Here is a 7,664-nt window from a genome sequence, read left to right on the forward strand (position 1 = left end):
ATTTGTAGCTAGCGAGAGATGGTACACTCTTAGACCATTTCTCTCTCTCTCTCTCTCTCTCTCTCTCTCTCTCTCTCTCTCTCTCTCTCTCTCTCTCTCTCTCTCTCTCTCTCTCTCTCTCTCTCTCTCTCTCTCTCTTCTCTCTCTCTCTTCTCTCTCCTCTCCTCTCTCTCTCTCCTCTCCTCTCTCTCTCTCCTCTCCTCTCCTCTCTCTCTCTCCCTCCCTCTCTCCTCTCTCTCTCCCATTTGTCTATTTGATCACCGTGCATATTCTGTATATGCCAGTCACACAAAATGTTTTCGTCAAAGTAATGGCCCATTATTTGAAATACTAGATACTGACGAAATCGTTCAATTCGATAATGACCCTGTGAAGTGCTTCAGATACAATTCTTGATGCGTGATGTGTAAAAATGCTTAATATAGACACAGAAATGTTGATGCTCCAAAGTGATTCGCTTGTATACCACATCCTTTGTTAAATGTTGAATGAATGGCGGCGGCCGGCAAGATTCTTGCCCTCATCCACCAGCTTTAAGACGGTGGTTAGATGATGCCGCGTGACGTCACAACCCCCTCCACCTCTTCCACCTTTCCTCTTCCCATTATTTTCTTCCACTTTCCCCCTTCCTCTTCCACCGCTCCTTCCCCTCGACTCCTCTTTTTTATATCCTCCCTTCTGTCCTTATCTATCTCCTTCTCTTCCGCTTTCAACACCACCAGAACTAAGAAGGTTAAGCTACGAGAATAGGCTGATGGATCTAAAGCTCGTAACACTAGAGGATAGAAGGAACAGAGAGGATATGATCACAACATACAAGATGCTGAGGGGGAATAGATACAGTGGAGAAGGATAGCCACTTCAGATTGAGAGAAAGCAGGACAAAAAGGACACGGGTGGAAGTTGGAAACGGAAATACTCTTACTCTGTACGGGTAGTTAACTGGAACGCACTGAAAGAATAAGTTGTGGAAGCCACCTCCCTCCACAACTTTAAGGCTAGATTCGACAAGGCATTCGAACGTTAGAATAGTTAAATTGTAATGCAACAGGTAAAATACGGCTGGTAGGCGGGACATTAAGAGCTCCACCTCACTCCCTAGTAGCCACTTAGGTAAGTACTATCCTCTCCACCACCACCACTTCCGCCGCCGCCTCACTACCACCTCTCCACCTCCTCACCCCCCCCCCACCCCCACCCCCACCACCTCACCACCACCCCACCACCACCCCACCACCACCCCACCACCATCCCACCACCATCCCACCACCATCCCACCACCATTCCACCAATATCTCACCACCACCACCTCACCACCACCCTCTTTCTCCACTGCCACCTCCACCTTGTCATCTTCCTACGCGAGAGGCTCAAACAACCAAACACTTGTATCAGCAGGTATACGTAGTAACCAATCATGGACGCAACAATATGAACGCCCACAACTAACCAATCACACAAGTTGAATCATCGATATGTAATTCAATGACCAATCACGGAGTCAGATACAGCGACGTTCACGTCACCTGTCCAATCACAGCGCCAGATAGAGGCCTGGTTCCAATATAATACGAAAAATCCGGTCTCATGCCGTTACCAAGATTTAGATCAAATAAAACGCGTACAAGGGGGGGGGGGTAATGTATACTTTGCAGGGTGACCGCGGGTGTTTGCTGTTAGAACAGGAGATCACCTTCGGTATGGGTCTCTACCTTCACGTCCCCCAGCGCCGCCAGCGGGGGACCCGGTATCTCGGGGGTATATTGACACTAAGAGAAGACGGGGAGCGAGTTTGGGGTTGTCTCTGAGAGGGAGGTGGGAGGAAAGGTAGGCGAGGGAGTAAGGAAAATGCTAAATACATCTTGAAGTTTATGCATAATAAACACACAAACAAAAAAATCGGAGGAAAGAGGGTGAGGTAGAAGGGAAAAGAGCAAAATATTGATGAAGGGAGGAATGGAGAGTAGCACGAGAACTGGGAGAGGAGAGAACAGACAGATTATGTGAGACGGAAAACGAGAGGGGAAATGGGGGGGTAAGGCAAGAGGACAAGGCTAGGTAAAGAGGGGGGGCTGCATGGACATTTGAGGAAAGAGGGAGAACACAGGGGGGGGAGCACAAATGGGAGGGGTGACAAAGGGATAAGGGAAGACAAGGGGATCAGGGAGGGGGGGAGGAAGACAAGGGGATCAGGGTGGGGGGGGAGGAAGACAAGGGGATCAGGGTGGATGCTGAAAATCAATATAGGCAGCAGAGAGGCCGATATCATCCCGGGAATTTTGCCTGTTATTTTTGTATGTCCAGAAACTGTGACACTGGTAAAGTTGCTTACATGACGTGGACGGCTCAACCTTCTAAAATTACCAAATGGTCTATGAGTGTATTGTTAAGCGTTGATTATACTTTTTTTTTAAACACGGACTATCTGTCTGTCTTGTATCATTCAGGGAACGGCGGGTGGTATTAGAAATTACAGCCGCTAATTATATATTCAGTATCAAATTACAATCTATCAAGTTACTCAGAACGGCAGTTTGTTATTCTATGTGATGTTGTCAGTGTGCATGTGGCTCGTGTGTCTACCTTGCCCACTACTAGTGCTGAAACGCTCAGAGCTACACACCACCTGACCCCTTCCAGGGAGATCAATGGTCAGAGACGAGGACTTCCAGATAAGCTCCGTGGCTAGTTGGCTGATCCTTTGCACTTAATATGCACAAGTACCGAACTCTCAGCGCTGTGGGTGGCTCTCTCGACCGTCTACAACGACACGTTCAATATTCTTGCTCCTTCCTTGCCCGAGCACCTCATCAAAGTGAGGAAGAGATTGGAAGATCGATTGGTTTAGCTTCGTACTCGAGAGATCATTCTCTGGTGTCTATTCCAAAATTTCTTACACCTTGCAGCGTTCCCTAGCCATTACTCGAGTTCTACACCTCAATAAATGCGGGATCAAACTGGTACAAATACCAACACACAATTCTCTTCCTCTTGCCTAGCTTCCTTGTGTTTACCCTCCCCGGAGAGTCCTGGTCTTCTCTCACGTGTAAGACATGAAATCAGGTAGGGTAAATAGGCAAAGAGAAAGGTATCAGTGTATCTGCGTGGGGAATCGTAGCGGCAGCAGCACAAGTTACTCTCCGCCATTGTAAAATCGATTCCCTCGGGTGGGTGGGGGGGGGGGGAGGGCCGCTGGCGGGATGTTAACTTCTGTTTGGCTTCTGTCCAACACGACTCTCCTCCCCCCCTATCCCTACCCCTATTCTACCTAACCCCTCTGCTTCCTACACCTCTGTGCTACATCCCTCACCCATATAATACCTCCCCACACGATTCCCCTCCTGCTCCCACACCACTATACTGTTCTACCTCCCACAAAGGTCCCCAAACACCAACCACTGTGAGGTCGGAAGTTATTGGAAAAAGTATAATAAGCATAATGATAATGAGAGACCTTGATGCATGCGCGTACACATACATACATACATACATACATACATACATACATACATACATACATACATACATACATACATACATACATACATACATACATACATACATATTGGGACTCGCACCTGAGTGGAGAGCTCTCGGAGGTCGTAGTCTTAAGGGCTCGGGCTCGATTCCTGGCTGAGGCAGAAACAAAAGGACAGCTTCGTTCACCCCTTGGTAAATTCACGGGTGTGTGTGTGTGTGTTCGCGTGCGTGCATGCGTGTGTGTTCACGTGCGTGTGTGTGCGCGCGTGTGCATGTGTTTGAGAAATATATGTAGTAGACATAATAGAGGGAAAATAGATTTGGTTAAAAAGGCGAGGTCCAAGAGTTAATAACTCAAATTCTACAGGCACAAATAGTAAATACACGCACAGCCACAGACCCACAGCAGGGACATTAGAAATAACTTTTTCACTGTCAGAGAGAGTAGTTAATAAATGGAATGCACTAGGAAGTGATGTGGTGGAGGCTGACTCCATACATAGTTTTAAATGCAGATATGATGGGAGCCGGTCGGCCGAGCGGACAGCACGCAGGACTTGTGATCCTGTGGTCCTGGGTTCGATCCCAGGCGCCGGCGAGAAACAATGGGCAGAGTTTCTTTCACCCTATGCCCCTGTTACCTAGCAGTCAAATTGGCACCTGGGTGTTAGTCAGCTGTCACGGGCTGCTTCCTGGGGGTGGAGGCCTGGTCGAGGACCGGGCCGCGGGGACACTAAAAAAGCCCCGAAATCATCTCAAGAGAACTCAAGAGATGATAGAGCTCAATAAGCTCAGGAACCTGTAAACCAGTTGAATGACCGTTAGGAGGCGGGACCAAAGAGCCGAAGCTCAACGCCCTCCCCCCCCCCTTCCCCCACAAGCACAGCTATGCGAGTAGAACTAGGTGAGCGCGCACGCACGCGCACGCGCGCACACACACACACACACACACACACACACACACACACACACACACACACACACACACACACACGCGCACACACACGCACATTCACAAACACACACACTCTCTCTCACTCCACTTGTGAGGTAAATACCATAAGGCGGCGCCAGATACACTTGCGAAGTGTTGACCTTGAAGTGAACATCTGGCCACGTTCATGGCCACACACACACACACAGGGGCCTCGTAGCCTGGTGGATAGCGTGCAGGACTCGTAATTCTGTGGCGCGGGTTCGATTCCCGCACGAGGCAGAAACAAATGGGCAAAGTTTCTTTCACCCTAAGTGCCCCTGTTACCTAGCAGTAAATAGGTACCTGGGAGTTAGTCTGCTCCTGGGACTGTGTGTGTGTGTGGTGTGGAAAAAAAATAAATAAATAAATAAATAGTAGTTAGTGAACAGTTGAGAGGCGGGCCGAAAGAGCAAAGCTCAACCCCCGCAAAAACACAACTAGTAAACACACACACACACACACACACACACACACACACACACACACACACACACACACACACACACACACACACACACACACACACACACTCTCTCACTCCACTTGTGAGGTAAATACCATAAGGCGGCGCCAGATACACTTGCGAAGAGTGTGACCTTGAAGTGAACATCTGGCCACGTTCATGGCGCCCTTTGTATGTTTCTCCTGCTTCTGCTAGAACATGTGGCATTATACAGCAGTTACAACCATTTACTATGGTATGTTTACTATTACTATGTTCAGCGCTAACTAATATTGTGATAGCGTTCATTTTGCCATTTTTTTATTTCCTTAAGTAAATAAATGTTTCTTATTTGCAATCCATTTTACATTACTTTTACATGATAATTGATGCTTTATAATGGTTCTTAACAAAAGGTGATATGCAGATTGTTTATCAGTTTAAAAGAGAAGAGTTACGTACACCAGGAGGTATACATATCCCTTAGTGCATATTATACCCTTAGAGTTTACTTCAACCTTCAACTTTGTCTGCTACTAAAGTATACTTCTTGGGTGGCCAGTAAGCTGGCGGTGACTTATATAATCGTCCCGTGGTTGATAGGTCTTTAACCCAACGCTAGACCATTTTTAAGGTTAAGATGGAGTTGTAATGGGTTTAAATATACCAACTAAAGTAAAATGAGGAGCAAGACTGTTCAGAGCCAGAACAGTGTGTGTGTGTGTGTGTGTGTGTATTTACTGAACGATCGAGCCATCCTAAAACAAGTAGTTTCAATCCAGCAGCCGTCCTTAAGGGCGTATGAAGCCCATGAATATTTTTCAGACAATTAACAATTGTATTTGGTATTATATCAAATATTAATATATTATGGTTTTGTGCGAATACTTGAATTAAATGTATTTTTTACATTGTGTATATTAGTTCGAGTATGTGAGCAACCCATCCCTAGGCTACGCTCAACACACGCTGGGACCAGTGCCAAGGTTTTCATAAATTCGTCAATACTGTACTATGTAATCAAAAACAATTTCTCAACGCACCAAAATTTATGCACAGTTAGGCCTGTTTTAAGTGTTGATTCTGTTGGCAATTATTTGTATTTGCAGTACATGGGGAGGGGGGGGGGGTAGAGTTTAAACATAAGAAGCGAGTAAAGCGAGTTCGAGAAAAGTTCGAACGTAATCAATTGTGAATTATATGTAAAGTATTTCTCATTCGTAAATAGTGCATTTGGCGATCGTTTCCCATCCTCATAAACAATGGCCGAATGCTGGTTAATTCGACTGCCAAACTTCTTTTATGAATGAAAAATCCTTTACGCGACTCGACTGATGATGATCGAACTTGTATTGAACATTGTCTTGTTCATTTCTTATGATCGAATCCCACCTTTGAAAATACCTCAACTACGTACCTCAAATTAAAATAATTACCAACAGAACTTAAACACCTAACCTTACATACATGAAATTTTAATATATAATAATAATCAATATTATATGAAAAGAAGTAATATTTTAAATACTGTACATTTGAATTTTTAAATGCGTCTTTGGTGTCGGCCGCAGCCTGGACGAGCATTGTCTGAAGGCAGATTGGTTGGTCACATTTTGTTCATTAACCTTGAGGACAGCTGCTCGATTGTTGGGTGGAAGTGCATTATTCAGTGTTCTGACTGAGATGGCTGTTCTGTTGCTACACGGGGTTCTTTATTGTGCACGAGTACACTGTAAATTGCTCTGTTGTTATATGCCTTTCTGTACTGTGAGTATACCTTGAGTGTGACTGTTCTATTGTTACACGGGGGTTACTATATGGTGAGGGTGTATTTTGTGCGTAACACTTCTATTGTTTAACAGGATTGCTATACTGTGAGTGACTGTACCGTATGGACGATTCGTGTTGTTACGTGGGTTTACTATATTGTGAATGTACAATGTGTGCAATAGTTGTGTTGGTACATGGTTTTTTTACTGTGTGAGTGTACCTGTGTGAGTGACGGTTCTGTTGTTACATGGGGTTACTATACTGTACTATGACTACCTTGTGGACGAGTGCCATCGTTACACGGGGTTGCCATTTTGTATGTTGTTGTTCCTTGTGGATGACAAATCTCTTGCCACACTGGGTCACAAAACTGTGTTAGAGTATCTGACACGAAGTCTTCCAATAGTTGCGAGAATAGAGGCAATTAATAAAAATGTACTTTAAAGCAAGTTTTTTCTTGTTGACGTTGGTTCTTGAACTTGGTGAACCGAGTGTTATTGTAGGCCGGCGGCCTATACATTTCCTAGCTGAGGCTTCAAGGCTGCTGCTTCATTATTAGCGTTGTGTAGCGTTTGAAGTTGATGAATTAGCTGATGAATGAATTTGAAGCTTTGAAGCCGCGCAGCTCTTTGTCTTCCACGTGTTACTCTGTTAGGTGTTAGTGTGTAAGGTTAGCTGCCTGATTACGTCGTTGTCTGTAAGATAAAGATATTTTCTACCACAGTCTTGCAGGAATCTTACCAACTATCACCTTTGTAATGCATTATATCATATTGTGATAAAATCTGAGGTCTGTTTTCAAGAGAGGGTCTAAACAAATAAATATATATATATTATGTGCAAAAAAACCACAAAGAAATGGGAAAGAGAGGTGAACGTTTCGGCCTGTTAGAGCCTTTGTCAACACCAGACTCAATATTATGTATATAATATATATATATTTATGTATGTTGAAGAAATTATAGTTTAATAACATGTTTATATAAACCCAAATCT

Source organism: Procambarus clarkii, chromosome 32 (assembly GCF_040958095.1).
Source record: "Procambarus clarkii isolate CNS0578487 chromosome 32, FALCON_Pclarkii_2.0, whole genome shotgun sequence".
In the NCBI taxonomy this organism is placed as follows: domain Eukaryota; kingdom Metazoa; phylum Arthropoda; class Malacostraca; order Decapoda; family Cambaridae; genus Procambarus; species Procambarus clarkii.